This window comes from Hesperophylax consimilis, chromosome 12 (assembly GCF_061612785.1).
Source record: "Hesperophylax consimilis isolate HC1 chromosome 12, BYU_Hcon_1.0, whole genome shotgun sequence".
Classification (NCBI taxonomy): Eukaryota; Metazoa; Arthropoda; class Insecta; order Trichoptera; family Limnephilidae; genus Hesperophylax; species Hesperophylax consimilis.
In genome coordinates, this window is record NC_142847.1 from 12,664,930 (window position 1) to 12,683,639 (window position 18,710).

Genomic DNA, 18,710 nt, shown 5'->3' on the forward strand with positions numbered 1-18,710 from the left:
TCTAAGAAGAAAATAACTTATTTATTAGAAAAGTAAGTAAGTTTATTGATTAATTCAGTGAATTGACCAATGAAGATATCAATAAATTTCTCCCTGGCCGTATAATGATGATTCCGTTATTAATTACGTACACGATTCTCGCGTGTGAACGGCCCGATCATAAAACACCATCTATTGGAAGTCGTTCGAAGCTGCAGCAGCACGGTAGCCGCCACGCGGCTGGGGGAGGAACTACCGTGTTTTATATAGCCAATACTATACCCATACATCTCTATTTAACATGATAATCAATTATGTAAATTAATGAAGCTCTCTTTGAACTGTATTTGACAGAGCTGTATTTTTCTAATTTTACCGGTGTATACATTTTGTTTGGAATCTAATTACTATATTTGTTTACTGTTTTTAAGTTTTTTTAGCTCTGTTGCATAAAATACTTTATTTACAATGTTTGATGAATTTCGTGAGATAAGTCCTGTTGATTCTGGTAGAAATAAAAAAAAAAAACTTCATATTTTTTTTCCACTGAACAAGATTTATTTTCCCATACAATTAATTGAATATTTTTTACCCACAAACTACCAGCAATGAAATTTCTAAAAGTTATTTATGTTTTTTACTTGTACTATCATGTATAATCACCCCCTGAAGTTAGCGCACTTTTCCCCGGACACCCTGTATTTAGTTCTCACTTGATTAGCTTCACATTAACCGCAAACCTGGTATAATTTGTAAAATTTAGAGAGTTTCAAAAATAATTGTTCTACTTTCAAAGAAGGTACGAAGGATATGTTGGGATAATTTCAGTAAGCTTTCAAAGTTGGTGCTGTAGTTTAGAATTAGACTGCATCTGAACCTGCATACCGGCTCGTGTCTTTCCAACGACATAGAGTGGTATATTATAGGGATTTATTTTTGGGGTATTACGCCGTGTTCCGCTACCTCCTTCTTCGGCCAACGTTTTCGTAACAGCATTACAGTATCATCAGGGCATATGTATAATTACACGTCTGTGATTACACATCTGCCCTGATGATGGACTCTGTATTGCTGTCCGAAACGTTGGCTAAAGAAGAAGGTAGCGCAACACGGCATAATATACCAAAATAAACCACTATAATACTTTTGGCTGTGAAAATCTCAAATCATATCATAGATGTTTCAACTTTTTAATGTTGAATTTGTTCTTGAAGATTAGGTGGGGCGTAACAATAAATATAAGTAATAAATTAATGTCGAAGTTCAGCAATAAGAATTAGCACTTGTAAAATGAGAAGTTAAGAATTAATTCAGTCTCATGACGTTTACTTTTCCGGTGGTGTTATTCAAAAATCTTGTGTTCGAGAGATTTAATATATATATTTCATCATTTATCGTTCTCATCGTTGCCACTATTAAATTCCATTTGCCGACTAGGAACACAAGACAAAATGTAACATTCATCTGCAATACATACACAACCAACTATCAGACACACTCACTAACCAATAAGATGCATGATCTGGGCAACATGGGGGTAATATTGATACATTTGTTGAATCCATTTATAGAATTAAGCGTAATCTATATCAGCACTTTGTTGAATCCCACAAGTTATAGTAGCGTTGGTAATGTAGTTCTAGTGATTTGTCTTATATATTGTATTGTTTTAGTTTCTATATTATTTTATGTTACTGTTACATGTTTTACTAATATTGTTTAGTATTCAGTTTATCAGTTTACTGTTATATCATGCTTTATTTTTTTTGTATAATTTTCGATAGCTCACTAGGTATATTCTGTTCTTAAAATCCGTGTACAATTTTATCAAAAAAAGTTTAACTAAAAGCCCGGCGGGGTGTAAACCCTAATAATATAAAATAAAATTTACTGGTGCTGTACATCATTGAGAATTAAAATGGCTGCACATCTAGAATATAGTCGGTAATTAACACAAACCGTTTTATTAGTCACACTTAACATAACTTCAAATTGAGTTAATATCCCATGTTTCCCACCTCTGGTTTTATGAATATTGTTCGTTATCGTTCAGGGTTACTTCAATCAGGATATTATATTCCCAGCTTTATTACATCAATGAATAATGCACACACCTTTGAAAGTAATTAACCACGGTTAAAAACAACGCAATTGTATTTTATAAAAACGGATAAGCTGTGTTACTAATTATTTTTTATTATTGTATTTAGTGTTACCCCCTTACTAATAATTAATGGTTGTTAGGGTTAATTATTTTAATTCAATGAAATTGCTTGTTTTACCCAACTTATCTTTCAGAAAAACCACGAGCTATTTGGTACTTTTTCAAATTAGTCTTTGGCATAATGGATGCATCTGACTTAAGTAACTAATAACGTTCCGAGTACCAAATCGTAAAACGAGACCTCCTGAGTTGTTCTTTGTTAATTCATATAAAACCAGGTATTTTATAATTTCCCCAATCCAAAGGCTGCATATGCTTGGAAATAAATTCAGTTCTGTTGATATTTTCATTAATTCCATACTAAAATTAAAATCGGCAATTTCTTACATTTTGTTTCGCTAACATTATATTATACAATCTGTAACATACTTTTTATCTAAATTTTTTACTTATAATTTACTTTTTATTTTGTTATTAACTCCAGGTACATTAATACCAGTATTAGTATTTGTTGTATTGATGTATATTATATTAATTTATTTTGTTCTTATCTTTTTTTTTCTTTTTTTTTTGTTATACATACTACCAAAATGAATAAATTGAATTGCAAATCCTATCCGTGCATTATTATTATGTTTATTTGAATGCACCTATGTAATGTGATTTAATTCATTTATACTTGTTTTCTGTAAAAGCTCGACGGGAGTAAATGAATAAATAAATTAATTAATAAATTAAAAACCATCTTTACTTAATATTTTAATAATTGATTCGAAGCATTTAAAGCATATTCAAATACAGTGGGATTTATTTATATACACATACACGCCTGTAGGTACCTTAAGATCAAACGTTTTCAAATCCATCCCAGAAAAACATCAAAAAGTGTAAAATTTGACAACTTTTTAAAGTTCATATTAAATTTTTATATTTAAGCTAAAAAATAATTTGCTCCCGAAATTCATGATTAAGAATGAAAATTTTAATTTAGCAATTTACATGGCTACCATACGAGAAACTGGAGATTTTAGACTTCCAAAAAGAAATTTTTCGGCAACCCTAAATAATCTATATATTAAAAGATGTAAGAATTTTAATGAATTACCGACATATGTTAATGAAGCTAAAAGCCTTGCAGCTTTTCGTGGATATGCCTACATACCATAAAGAATACATTTTAGATGTATTGTAAAATGTCATTAATGTCATAGAAATAAGGTGTTGAAAGGTTTATACTAGATATATAAAAATATAATATTTATAACTAATTTAAAACATACAAAACGAAAATAAAAATTCACTTTTTCATTCATTTTTTAAACATACATATTGTAATGAAAAACAATATTCAATTTCACTAACAAAATATTAATGGCATTTTTTTAAATTGTCAAATTTTGATTTATAGATACAGTAACATTGAAATTTAGAGATATAACATAACTACATGAGAGGCTCGTAAAACCAAATCTTTATGCGCAGTAAAAAAATAATCATTGTCTTTGAAAATATACTCGATAGCGATGTTGACATAAAACCCAAAGTCAAACACCATCCTTCTGAAGATGTCTGTAAACAATTTTAATTCCTCGAATGACATAAACAAATACTAATCGAATTATGGTTTGCTTAATGATGTAATAAGCAAAATCACACGAAAATATGAAGTCGTATTTTGATCGCACTGCGGTGAGCTACGTAAAAACCATACTGCGTAGTGTGGAAAAGCACGGATTATTCGGTGGGATTTTGTGATATTGCCACCGCAAAATAAATATTATATTACTAACTCAGAATAAAAATAATTTACATGTCACTACCTCTTACATCCTACGCATTTGTATGTGAGGCTTTCATGGAAAAAATTATTACGTGCCATATAAAACTAAACAATTTATTTCTCGGAAGTTCTTCACATCTCTATACTGTAATGAGTTCAGTGATTTTGACTTCATTCGAAATGGACATCTTTTATTTATTTTTTATTGATTATTTATGTTTATTTGAAAACATATATATTTTTATTTATGTTTTTACATAATATTATTATTCTTGTTATTACATTATAATAACGTGCGACTACCATGGTACGAGCATGAGCATAGTATTGTAGTCGGGAGAACATAAATAATTTGTATCATATAAATTTGTATTAAATAATAAATATAAACAGTACAATGTAACCGATAAAGATGGTGTAAAGTTAATACAAATAAAATATCTTCACAATATATTAAATATCAGGTTTTCAACAAGGTTTTTTTTCTGTTTTCACCAACACTGTTCCTTAAATATTCAGAGAGTAAATAATGATCTCTGGAATTCATGTTTTTTATAATTAACTAGTCCTTCTTTTCCTTTTGCAGATCATTTGTGCCTCCCTACGAAAGAAACCTGTTTGTAAGAGGAGAAGACCAATTGAACACTCAACTCGACACAATTACACGAAAAGATAATAATACAAAAAGGTATGTTTTTTTGCAAAATTATTAGGTTATAATAAAAATTAAAAAATTATTATATTATATTGTAAGGTTATAGTAAAAAATCAATAAACTATTTGGTTATAATAAAAACTAAACATATAAACGATCAAATTTTTAAAACACGCTTTTATTGTTGCAAGCTCTAAAAACAGGTTTAAGTCGATGCCATACGTAGTAATGCAAAATCATGTGTTTTTGGTTTGAAAATTTGGTCGCCTAGAAATGTTTCAGATGCTTTAATTAAATACTGCAAGTAGAATACATCTTGGCCTTTAAAATAATCGAGTATTTTTTAGATAGGTCTTTTTATAAGCCCAGAAAAAAATAATGTAAAGGCCTTTGAAAACTGCTTTAAAGTTCAAAATCTCCTACTTACGAACCCATTTTCGGTTATGATTTTATTGTATATGTGGAAAACTATGTTATTTATAAAATGATCGAAAAAAAATTAAATATTTATGCCCGAACATACACAAAATAAAATAAAAGGCACTTTTTGGCCATGTTTTTTTCTTGCATAAATCAAAACAGGCGGGTGGTGTTAAGCAGGAATTCAAACCTTATCGCCATCTACGTAAGGGTTGTTATTGATAGCGGCTCAATTTAAAATATTACATGACGTAGTGCATCGCCTTAACCAAAGTTCGTGTTAATTTGAATTAACTGAGTCTCAGAAGTTTAAAAAAAGTTTGTGTGAAAATGGATTTCAAATTCCCATGGGACAAACTCTAGCTTCCATGTAACTCCCACATTCCTGGCACCTGACTGTACGAGTATTTTCTGTCGCTAAGCAACTTGATAAGAATAATTGCAGTCAACAACCCATGAGCATAAATTAAACGACCTTCTGACCCGAGGCCTCTGCATTAATTATTACGGAAGTGTTCACATAATGATTTCTTTCCCGATCCCGGCAATGGTATTAGTATGAACATTTGAAGCAATTATTTTAGACGATTTATTTTCTTAGTAAGTTTTTTAGGGTATACTTAAATGAATTCATAATCTGCTTTTTATAGATGTCGCTATTGTAATTATATAATAAAATAAAACATTTTTTGCAAGTAATGCTTTGAAATATTAAAATGAATTATTTGTTTGCGGTCAGTGGTTGAGTGGGCATAGCGCTTGGGTCTCACCCGAGCGTCGCGTGTTCGATTCCTCGGCTGGCTAAGTCCTCCATCACAACACAAGCAACATTTTCGGCTTTCTGTGGTGGTAGTATGAGATTTTCAAACATTGTTGGGTTATTCGTAACCTGGGAATGTTTGTCTTTCTTTTAAAAAAAAAAAAAAAAAAACATGTGCATACGCAATATGCAGAAGAATACTCGTACATTGTTTTATCCGTATACAAACTCAATTCTATCTCAATTCAAAAGATCGATCCCCGTTGGGATTCATTTTGCATACGGCATAATCGTAACTTGCAAAAATAGTTTTTTCCTAAAATAATTAAATTAACAAAAATTTACTTGCATACGCCGGGATTTGAACCCGCGACCTCCGAATTGCTAGTCGAGAGCCTTACCTCTCGACCACGGAGGCTGTTGATAGACATTTTTATCAAAACAAGTTTTAAATATAAAACGAAATAAATATGCAACATTTACACAAAGTAGACGGAGAAAAATGAGTATTTCTAATTTAAGATCTTTTCAAATTATTGGAATTCCAGTTAAAAACGGAATTGCAGACCTTTAACGAATGAATTAATATGTATCTTCATAAACTTTTAGTAAGTTACGAATATACTATAAAGATGTTGGAACACGTGTTTGTGAGGTGAAAAATTAATTTTTATAAAGTTTTTCTCATGAAAAATTAAAACAACAGACGTGTTCTTGAAAAATTTTATGAAACATTAAAACAGTGTTCCATTTCCAAATAATTCGTTGTCAATTCTTTTGTCAAGGTTAGTTTCAATGCAGAACGTCTCGCCAACAAAAAACAAAGATAGTTTAAGAGCGCAAGCCTCTGGTATGACTACGTTGGTTTTTCTCAACTTTATTTCTTTTATGCATGAAATTGACACATTTCTGACAATTGAACAGTTAAATATACAATGGAAAGGAATAACTAAAATTATCACGGAATTTATCAATAAAAAGGAGAAAAAAATATTGTCTGAATTCGTGCAACAGTCATGAACAACTAGGTAGCTTATCATGGAATAGTTGTTTTAGTAAGTTTGCTGAATAATATGTTCCTTGGCTCTGGCCGACGGAATTTGAGTTCAAAAACTTTCACTTTAATTGGAAAACCACAGAAAAACCTAGCACCCGACCATATTTTTTCGCATATCTTTATGTCTCAAACTATCCAAAACTGTGAATACCATAGTTTAATAAATTGTCACTTGGGATTTAGAGCACGTAATATGCGATAACATATATGAAAAACATTAATTTCGGTTGTGTACTTATAACACTGGTTCAATGAACACTGATTTGCTTTGAATTTAATTGTTTTTTTTCAAAATTAGAACTGTTGAACTTGAATAAATTCTGACGAGCCTACCTATGAAATAGTGTTTTAACATAAAAAATTATTTAAATTATTTTTTTCAAAACTGGAAAATTCATATTTCTTGATTTTTACTTTTTTATGAATACGGCACAAGAGTCCCAACTGATTCCAACCCTCTGGAGCCAGTGAGACTATGGCATCCCCAATTGAGGTATGTTGTGAGGCTGAAGATAGTGAGGACGGAAAGGAGATAAGGAAGAGGAAGGTGGAGGAGTACCCGGCTATTCAGATCTGGCTGCCAAACACGGATAAAGCCATTTCAAGCAACGTTTCAATTCGGAATCGTGGTCTTATACCAGAGTGATACTGGGAGTATCTTCCACTCTAGAACGTGCTGCAATAATGAGAGCATCTTCCATTCTGGAACGTGCTGCAATACTGAGAGCATCTTCCACTCTGAAACGAGAGAGTATCTTCCACTCTGGAACGTGCTGCAATAATGAGAGCATCTTCCATTCTGGAACGTGCTGCAATACTGAGAGCATCTTCTACTCTGAAACGAGAGAGTATCTTCCACTCTGGAACGTGCTGCAATAATGAGAGCATCTTCCACTCTGGAACGTCCTTCAATATCATATAAGTTTGTTAAAATGAATATATTTTGATATTAACCCAAATTCATGAAATAAAATTTACTTGTGCACGCCGGGATTCCTAGTTGAGAGTCTTACCCTCGAACATGGATACTTGTGCGCTAGTAATATAATCAAATTAACGTACGTTCCTAAGTTCCGAACCAAAAAAACCACAAACATATTTTGTTCTACAATTTAAAAAGAAGGTTTATGGATAGATTATATTACACTAATATTTTATTTTATTGTAACTTTATGCACTATTTTAATATGCACCATTTTAAAAGCAACTTCTCATTGTCTGTCGCTCTAAATGTTAAATTATTATTTTTTAACTCCTTTCGTTAATGTTAGTTTTATTTTTATCATATGGGTATAATAAATGCGAAATTCTTGTATCGTATTTTTTGCGTCCATTCGGCGCTACATACATCACCATGAAAGGAATAAATTGAACCAATGTTGCCTGTGACAGACCACGCTATAAGCGCGCTATATTTGCGTGGCTTGGTATATTTCAGCATATTCCATTGGTAGTGTATGGCGAGCGATACGCTAAAATATGCCAAGCCATGATGTGTATAGCGTAATGTGTCGCCTACCATACAAGTTGAATAAACTCATCATTCTTGAATAATATTGAAAGTGAGAGCGATGTGTTTCGAATGGTGGAGAATGTGTATTTATTTATTTTTTAAAACGTTTGGGAACTCTTGTGAATAGTAAAAGGTTCTTTTACTATAATTGCGTTTATTTACGTTACAATAAATAAATCTGGATTTAGCTACACTGTTCATTACCCGAGGGTTGTTAATTCTCTGTTTCTAGAAGCTTGTTGTCTGGCAATAATATCCCACAGGCAATTGCTACACTCTAGCGACATCTGTCGGACTCTGGAGTAAGCTTTATGACTGGTGCCATCTGTCGCTTGAAAACCCAACATATTACCAAACATCATATTAAACTAAAAAAATACTAAATATTAACCGTCTTATTACGTTGGTGTGGTAAAGTCGGCCTTGAGCCTAGTCTAAGACCATTTTAACCAAACAAACGCTATGGTAATAAGTCAAGTTTTTCGCTGTTCTGACCTTACGCCCCATGTAATATTTACACAAACGTTTTTAGTAATACTGTATAGCTTTGGCTTGTTTTTTCAAATTTAACGAGACCTTTGTAGAATTTGCTCATTTTGACAAGTTTTAATTTTAAGCGATTTTCCCGTGTAACATTGGCCTCCGATAAACGAAAAATTCCTTCATGAAATTGAATGGTTAATTTTCAATGCGTGTAAATGTTATGAGTAGTTAATTATGCTTAAAATTAACTAGTGCAGAGATCTTTGGTAACGGAGTAAGGCTCTCGACTACCAAGCCAGAGGTCGCGGGTTCAAACCTTGTTCGGTTTCATATTAAATAAAACCCATTAAAAAGTGCCATCGTTTCAAGTTCATGGTAAAACTGTTCTAAATTGTATTACAACATTTTCCCGGCCACTAAAACTGTTGATTAGTATGAGATTTATCCCCTCTTGGGGAAATTAATTAAACGATAATGTGAAAGTGGGAAATTGCTTTTTTTCTTAAAGACATGTAAAAAACCAGGAGAGAAAATAATGTTCTCAAAAAATGATGAAATTATTTTTGGGGTTAAAAGTAATGTTTTTTTATGACGTTCCTGCGCATATTCATAAGTGCTTATAGTCCTCAAATTCAACTTGGCAATAATTCTCGTCGAAATAAATCAGGATTTTTTTCCATCCTGCGGGATTTACTCAAACTCTATAAGAGTATCAAATGTCAGTAATTACTAATTAAACTCCAAACGCGTGAAATTGCCGGCTGTCAGTTTTATATATCGCCCCCACATTATCTCATGCGAGTAATACTCGTTTATTCAAGTGATTTAATAAGAATTAAAATATTCAATGAAAATTCGGACAAATTGGCAGAAACACGACTTCCACATCTCAGTCATTATTTTATAATGCCTTTTTTCTAACCTGAAATCGATTCATATTGGATTTATTGGCGTCTAAGTTATTAATCTGTCTTGATGATCGCAGTTATACCAAAACCGGTTAGCATTATCGAATAAGTAAAGTGGTTTACACAAATTCAGGGCTCTTTTTCAAATATGAGATACTATGGGTAATTCACTTTGTTGGATACTCTCAGCATCGCCCTGGTAAAATACCATCATTCATTGAATTATGGCTGTAAATGGCTTTAGTCGTTTTTGGTGACTAAATCTTCTATCTGCCAGGTAGGTACTTCTCTACCTCCCTTTTCCTCATCTCCTTCTCCTTCCATGCCCTTCAGCCTCACAAAATACTCCAATTGTAGATGCCAAGTCTCACTGGCTCTGTTTAGCCGTAGTTAGAGCAGTTCGGATGCTTGTGCAGTATTGTCCGTAGATACAAAGAATAAGTATCTACTATGAAATAATATAACTTTATCGCTAAAGATACATACATAAATCAATTATCTACATGATATAAATATAATATATACAAAAACCCTATTTAAACACCGGTTGCCATCACCTATATATAGTACATATTTTTTAAATAAATCACCGATAAAGTATATTTTATTAAGTAAATTTATACATTCGAAAAAATTCCCCAATTACTCGTATATGTGCACAATATAATACAAAATTTTACAGCATTGACATTTTTGGTAATAACCTAAAGAAATATCGATATGAAGTAATGCGTACGATCGATTATTAATATGAGAGTATGGAATGTATCGGGAGCATCTCCTATCCTCTTCCTATTTTCCTCTACCTCTCCCCTTCCTTTAACACCAAATTAATTTTAAGATATTAAAACTTCACTTCCTATGAACTTTAACATAAGAAACTTCTGTGGCTTGACTTCAGTTAACTTGTATATTTATATATATCATTGTATATTATATAAAAGCTGTTTGTTTCTTACAAAACAAATAAATAAATAAATATTTTCTTCGTTGACAAAGAAATTGGCAGCACTTATTTAGTGTCATAATGCGTGCACAACTATATAAAAGGAGAAAGTGTCGCGACGTTACTCAATACACCTTTTCCTGTCCTTGTTTGGCATTCGTGACACTCCCCGCTACCGGTAACATCTCTAATCGATGGAGAGTGTCACATATAACGCCTTAAGAGATGAGATCAGAGACGACAGCTGATGGCATATTGCCGATTGGCATCGTCCACCCCCTGTCACAGTGCCAATTGGCGGGCTTCCAAGTGTCACCACATCAATGGCGGCGCGATTCGAATATGGAATGCCACGTGAACATCAGGCGGCATCTAGCGAACGAAGCACAAAGCACGTGTTCTATTGAAAGGATCCACGCATGCAGAATGCTTAATTTATTTTCTATGGATTTTACGATTACAATAATACACAGGAATTCTTCAGTTTGTAAATGAACACAGGTAAAGCAGACGGAATTACGATGACAATTTATTGCTCATGTATTCGTGATGGAGTCATCAATCATTCCGAGTTCGTAGAAATAAAATTATAATAAATACATATCATCATTTAGAATTTCTTTTATTGATTATCTATCAGATTACGGCGTAATACTAGAAAGTCAGGATTAATTTCAGTGCAGAAACTCTGGGACTAACAACCATATGTATTCCTCACTCCCCAGAAAACTCTTTGGTGGAAATAATTATGCTCAGTCGAAAACTTCCATTTATCATTAAATACAATACCGTATAATTTTTACTATTCCTATGCAAAAGCCCCTAAAAGAAGTGTTAATTAATAACTCAGTTTAATCAAATAAAACGTAAAGTGTATATTTTTATCACACTGGTAAGAGATGAACTACATGAATTGACTTTAGATGTTTTTAGTGACTGAATCATTTTTTTCGATCGATAACCGATTGTGCGCTGGTGGCATTGTAATTTCGCCCTAGCTGGAATTTTTTGATATGCGATTTAAACCTGTTTGCCACGGGAAAGTGTATATTTTTTTTACATAATCGCTTGCGCTTGAAACACTTTAGAGTTCAATTTTGATTTCACGCATTTGTCAAAAAGGGTCTCGTGTTCCAAATGTATTAATTAAATGAATAACTAGATTATTTTCAACCTTCCCCTTACCCATCTTCTCGCCCTCCGAACTTACTTGTGATTTTTTTATTTCATTTATTTCTTTTTCACGCCTTGAAGGTTTATTTAAGTTATTCAAGATTATAATTACAATGTATACTACTTTACATCATAAACTGAGTATGAAAGAAATAAGCAGGTATAAATCAAGTACGTAGGTAGTAAGAAAGTAGTTTTATTACCGGTCAGTAGATGAGTTGGCATCGCGTTTGGGCCGGACCCAGGCGTCGCACGCTCAATTCCTCGGCTGACTGGCAGCCCTCTGTCACAACACAAGCAATGGTGATAGTAGGAGTTTTTAAAATATATATTTATATTTTTGAAGTGAAACTTCTTTACGCGCGTCATGCAATTTCGAGGACCGGAGTAAAACCGACTCATGACCGAAACGAAAATGCGGGTACCCCCACCACCGATTAAAGTTCATTTGATCTAGTCAAAGTTTTGAAGTAACATATAAATGCTTCTTAGCTCATCCCGACAACTGGCGTTGGTGGTGTAATGGTCAGCATAGTTGCCTTCCAAGCAGTTGATCCGAGTTCGATTCTCGGCCATCGCACATTATTTTTTTGTTTTTAACGCCTTTTTCATTCAATATCTTATTTTTTAGTAGGTCAGAACATTTTTTAAAAGAAAATAATATTGCAAAATAATAAAAACACTTATCTCACTGTGATAAAACATTACTCCGCTAGAGCGCGCTTTGCGTTATTGTGTTGGATTAAAATTATTATCTAATCCGTATATTATGATAATTGTATTACATTTATTTAATTAATTTATTTATTTTGATAATATGTAATAATTTACAGAAAAAAAAATTAAAACTATCTCCCTCTGATAAAATATCCGTTCGCTAGAGCGCACTACGCGATCTTGTGTGGGATTCTATTTCTGTACATTGTACATTATTTTTAAAAATATATTATATTTTGGGTGTGATGTAGGTAACATTATAAAACATAACAAGCTCTCATATTTTCAGAACCTACATAATATAATCAATTTATGCGGCTTTGCTTACAGTTGGTGCTCAGCGTGGTTGGCTTTCAATCAGTTAAGCGAGGTTCGATTCTCGGCTGTGGCATTTTTGAAGTGAAACCTTGTTGAGGTGGGGGAGCCGCTCACGAACGTTCTCTCTCTTCTCTTCTTTCCTCTCTCTCAGACACCAGCGAACTGCGCCACGCCAAGCATCAGCTGAAACTAGAAGTTTCACTTCTGTCTTGCGTAGGCTTGACACACCCACTTTTTTTTATCATATAAATTTGTAGAAAGGAGTCAAAGTTATAAAGGTTTTAGCGCAATTGAGGTGACTTTTCACAAAAATTTCACAAATCAGCCAAATATTATTATAATTTAAATAAACATGAACCGTTTGTAATTATCAAACTTGTATTACGTACGATTGGGTGTTTTAAAGACCATAGATAAATAATATACCGATCAAATGTGCAAATTAAAAGCATTCTAATTGACTGAACTTTAGGTTAGACACAGAATGGTGGCGGTAAACATCGTTTGAATTATACTTATTACCAAGTTTGCGTAGACTTTGAAAAGGCAAATTATCTAAATAAATGGTAACAGACTTAGGAACATTAATATAGTTATGATACATAATTGCCATAGTCCCAATGGCTCCGGGTATTTGGAACCTTTAACCAGTAATAAAAAAGGAAATTGGCTATTACCTCGCGTGCTCACACGGATGCTTGTTAAAGTGGGTTCATTTTCAATTTATTTACAGAACTACATTTGAAATTTTCAAAAATATGATTACATACTTTCTGAACTAATGAATAAAAATCATGATTTATGAATCTCAAGTTAAGATCTACTTCTACATGGTGTCCGGAAACTATTTGTATAAACGGCAAATTAGTTAATCTACATCACACTTGGAGTCGATTTTGTAGTTATATTTTTTTTTATTTAGGCTTACATTTATCGAGTAAATCGAGTCTAAAGTTGGAATTTCTCGTGTCAAAGTCGATAAAAAATCGATAGCTGCAGGATTGCTATGAGTTGTTAATTGTATTTTAAAATGCGTTAGCACAGATCAGGCTCCAATAGCTTCTTAATGATAGCGTTTCAAAAAAATGGAAAGAGTCTAAAATAAAATTAAGTTCATTAATGATTAAAAATTTAAAAATATATTATGTTTTGTCGGAATCCCTGTGTTATTTAAATTTCATTAATTTCCGGACACCGTGTACATTGTATTCATCTGTCAATAATATTGATGATCGCGCAGATCACAATCCTAGATAGAGATAGAGTAATTAACATCTCAGGAATTAAGATTACTTTTTCGTAATCATCAAATTAAGATCGAAGGTATATCAATGGATTTGAAATCGTCGATGATTTTTTTTTACGATGACGGGATGTATTGCTTTGTACCGTTACAATGTACTAGGGGTTATCCTATCCCAATCAAGGGGATCTAAGGCTCTATAGTTCTGAGACCAAAAGGTCACTTTATCGATGTAATTTGCATCTCAAAAGATATAAACTTCACTCTTCAATGTTTTTCGATAGAATCGTCATAATAAAAGATGGACTTCATTATAACGATTAAGAACTAGCGAGTACTTGCGAAAAATAGCGTGTATTCCTGGAATGTCTTAACTTGTATAACTCAATATAACTGCAAAAAACGTGAAGTTATAAATATTTATAAGAATTTAATAATATACTGATGTGAATAACTCGTTTTCTCAGTAATTTGTGTTATCTCTCTTTAGATATCAAAATACAATTTGGTCATCTTTTTTTTTCAACTTAAGAAATCAAAAAAATTTGAACATTTGATCATTTTTTTTGACGTTTAAATTTTTATTTAAAAGCTTCGTAGCTCATGGTGGAAGTCATATAATTAAAAAAATATAATTTTATACAGCTAGACAAAAAGTTAAGCTTGCATAAAAAGTTATCGCACGAGCTCACGATTCGAGAAAGTAAAATTATGCAAAGAAACGTTTTTTTACCGTTTTAATGGAAATTGTTTTTTAGGTTATGTATATTTTTCTATATAAATATATATATATATATATATATATACATATATATATATATATATATATATGTGTGTACACATATATTGTAAGATTTTTCTGATAAATAAAATACCTACAATAAATTTGTTAGCAAAAAATTCACGGGACATTATAGGATTGTTGCAGCTAAAGATAAGTATTTATTTTTTTTAAATTACTTCAATATCATTGACTTTCAAAGGAAGAAATTTACCCTTCTAATTTATTTATTTTTTATAATATTCATTACATTATATGCAAGGAAGCTTTTGCCTGTCAAACTAGACTCGTTTTAGGACAGTCAAATTAACAGGTTTCAAATTATACTAGAGGAATACAGGATTTAAGAATAGAGAATATAATTATGTAAAAACGAAGATACAACTAGGCGTTCGTGATAAATAATTGTCAGAATACATTTTTTGCAATATTTCGGAATCAGTTCTGCCTAGATCTAATTACCATTTTGTTCTATCTATCAAAATAATACAATACGCGTTATATTCATATTAATTGAACAAAAATGTATCACCGCTTATGAAAAGAAGAACTATTCAAATAATATTGTATAATGTGTGTCCTCTGGACCTAGATGAAACTACGCGCGTTGTCTCAGTGACGTATCTCCACTCTATTCAGTTATCTATTTAAACAAAATAATGCACATTTAAAAAAATAATTTAGGCACCTATTTTATCGCTTGTCTGATATGACAAGTAGTTCCAATTTTGAAATTAAAATCATTGAACTTGAACGATGTTACGCATTACACAGAAATATTTCAAATAACGCATGCACCAAAAACCGAAAATGGTGTGTTTAATTGTTCTAATTCTCTGAAACAACCCGTCCTAAGTATTTTAAAAAAACGAGATTTCAAATTTTTTATTTATGTACCAATGGAAATAAAAATATGCAAACCAAGTAGCCCTAAATTTGTGTATAATATACGATTATAAAAAGTGGGGTGCACGAAAATCACGATCAATAATAATATGTATTTTTATTAGCAGGTAGAAATATTAATATCATTCATAAACGGCTGCTTGAACACAATTTTGGGTTTATCTTTTTTCAGTTAAATTCCACATTTTTTGTGCCTATCTATGTATTATTATTTTGTCTTATTCTAAATATTTTATAAAATATTTCAAAATATGGAATGTACTGCATACATTCTGGAATAAAATCTTATTATTGTTTTAACGGTTTTTTCTCAATAATAATTTTATCGTACTCTTATTGAGGAACTATACCGGATTATTCGTGGAAAGTAAGTGAATCGGTGTACTTTCGAAGTAATTTTATGATAAACGGAAGGAGATATCGATTGAAGATTGGCTGCCGGAATAAAATCGAAGATAGTCGATAAAAACGAAGTATTATTTGGTGACCTGATTTGCCTCATGGGAAATTTTCACGGTGAATATAGTTTACGGTTGGTGTGTGGGAAGGATGTAATGATTCCGTTATAATATTATGTTAAATAACAGGTCAAAATAATAAAGACTTTATTGAAACTTATTATTTTTTAACGTGTCGTAGAATGGAAGGATGCACTCAGATAAAATGTAAACGCGCGTTATGGGCGTGTCTTTATCCCGAATAAGTAAAATGTTTTCTTAATTTTGATGAAATTTATCAAGAAATTTCAAATATCGAAATTATTACAAGAACAGATAATCAGATCAGATTACATTGGCATGTCTGGGACTTCGAGAGTTCTTATGTAATTTGATGACCCTTTTCTATAAAGAACACATTTTTAAGGATTTTCTGTTCTGCGGCAAAATGGAACAGTCCGAATCTTACAGGTATTTGAAATGAAGATTTTTGCTTAACGAATAACTATATTTTAAAAATCATCAGGTGACTACCTCTGTGGTTGAGTGGTAAGGCTTTCGAATAGCAATCCGAAGGTCGCGTGTTCAAATCCGGCATGCGCAAGTAAATTTTATTTGATGGATTTTATGTTAGCTCTTAATTTATTCATTTAAAATAATATAAAGTATACTTGCGGTGTAAGATGATCATTCAGAATTGAAGCTTTGCTTTAAATGGCTTTAACCGTATTTGGTGACCAGATTTCAATAGCCATGTACTCTCCCACCTTCCTTAACCCCTTCCCAACATCTTCAGCCTCACAATATACCCCAATTGTGGATGCAAAAGTCTCACTGGCTCCAGACGGTCGGGATCAGTTGGAACTTTTGTGCCATTTTCAAATAAATAAAAAATTCAAAAAGGAATAAACGTAACATGTTGCTTGTGCAAAGGTGTAGGATTTTTCTAGTGGAGTAATTGAACCTCCGACGATACTTGTGTGGCATTTGTTTGATCCGTTGCATTTTTCCACTCGTGTAATTTGCTAATCGGCTAATCCACTAATTGTTCGTTTAGTGTGCACACCGCAATGGTGTGTGAACACACGTAAAAATAATGACTCGCAATTTTTTTACGACTGCATTGTAATAAACTTCTCCTTACACTAATATGTAAATTACCCTCTTTGTCGATAGGAAGGTACCGGCCGGCCCAAGCGAGCGGGACATGTAAATTAATCTCCCCCGGTACCGCGTGTCACATGGTAACATGGATTCTCGCAACGCTTGTCTGGTATTGCCGCCGCACTCGGAATGCAAGCTACTACAGTGTGACAAAAAATTCTAGACATTTAATAAAATGCAACGAAAAAATTTAATAATTCTGGCAACACCGATTTTAGAACAAAATAAAGTAGCAGCTTATCAACCGATTCCGGAAATTTAATAAAATATTTATAAAAAATCATAACTATAGCAACACCGATTTTCGAACAAAATAAAGTAGTTTTGAATTTTAAGGTTATGTTTGTCCTCCGAATCTGACATGTTGAAAATGGACTGCAAAAATAACATGAACAGTGGTGACAGAACAGAATATGATACAAAAATATTGTAAATATTCGGAATCGCTGGACACGGATTATTCGAAATATTTTTAAATAAAACTTTTCGATTTACCTTAATTACTATAAAAGGAGGGTAAACTTCGGTTTATGGGCGAAATTCCTAAAAAATAAAACTAGTTATTTTTATACTAACTATGGGCCGGGGAATCCGAATCTGGAAGAATTAGGTTGCGGCAAGCAATATTAACTGAATTACACGACTTTAAAATTTCGACGTACAAACAATTTAACTAGCCATTTTGAACGCTTTCTGACAATAAAACTAGTTATCTTTATACATCTTTATACTAACTTTGGGCTGGGGAATCCGAATCCGAAAGAATTAGGTTGGGGCAAGCAATATAAACTTAAATACACGACTTAAAATTTTTCTATGGATTTTATTGTCAAAACGTGTCGAAAATGGGGTATTGTATTTTGTTCTGCATCGAAAATTTTTAAGTCGTGTATTTCAGTTTATATTGCTTGCCCCAACCTAATTCTTTCGGATTCGGATTCCCCGGCCCAAAGTTAGTATAAAGATAACTTGTTTTATTGTCAGAAAGCGTTCAAAATGGCCAGTTAAATTGTTTGTGCGTCGAAATTTTAAAGTCGTGTAATTCAGTTAATATTGCTTGCCGCAACCTAATTCTTCCAGATTCGGATTCCCCGGCCCAAAGTTAGTATAAAAATAACTAGTTTTATTTTTTAGGAATTTCGCCCATAAACCGAATTTTTTCCTAAAAGGAATCTGACTGTATTTGGGATATTTTTAATTTTAGTTTTTTAATTTTTAATTACGTAAATCGAAAATTCACTTTCATTGTATGGGATGACAGCTGGAATGATTTCTGTTGATGGCATTTTCTCTTGTTGGTATTCCT

General features: G+C 32.2%; 1 protein-coding gene across 1 annotated transcript in view; it reads left to right on the forward strand.

Annotated features, from left to right (window-relative positions):
• The first annotated feature begins 4,587 nt into the window (after positions 1 to 4,587).
• Positions 4,588 to 18,710, forward strand: part of LOC149419169 (uncharacterized) — an 80,827-nt gene continuing 66,704 nt past the window's right edge. Inside the window, exon 1 of the mRNA XM_089637716.1 lies at positions 4,588 to 4,611. The gene's annotated coding sequence lies outside the window, so the exon portion shown is untranslated. The remainder of the gene's footprint in view (positions 4,612 to 18,710) is intronic.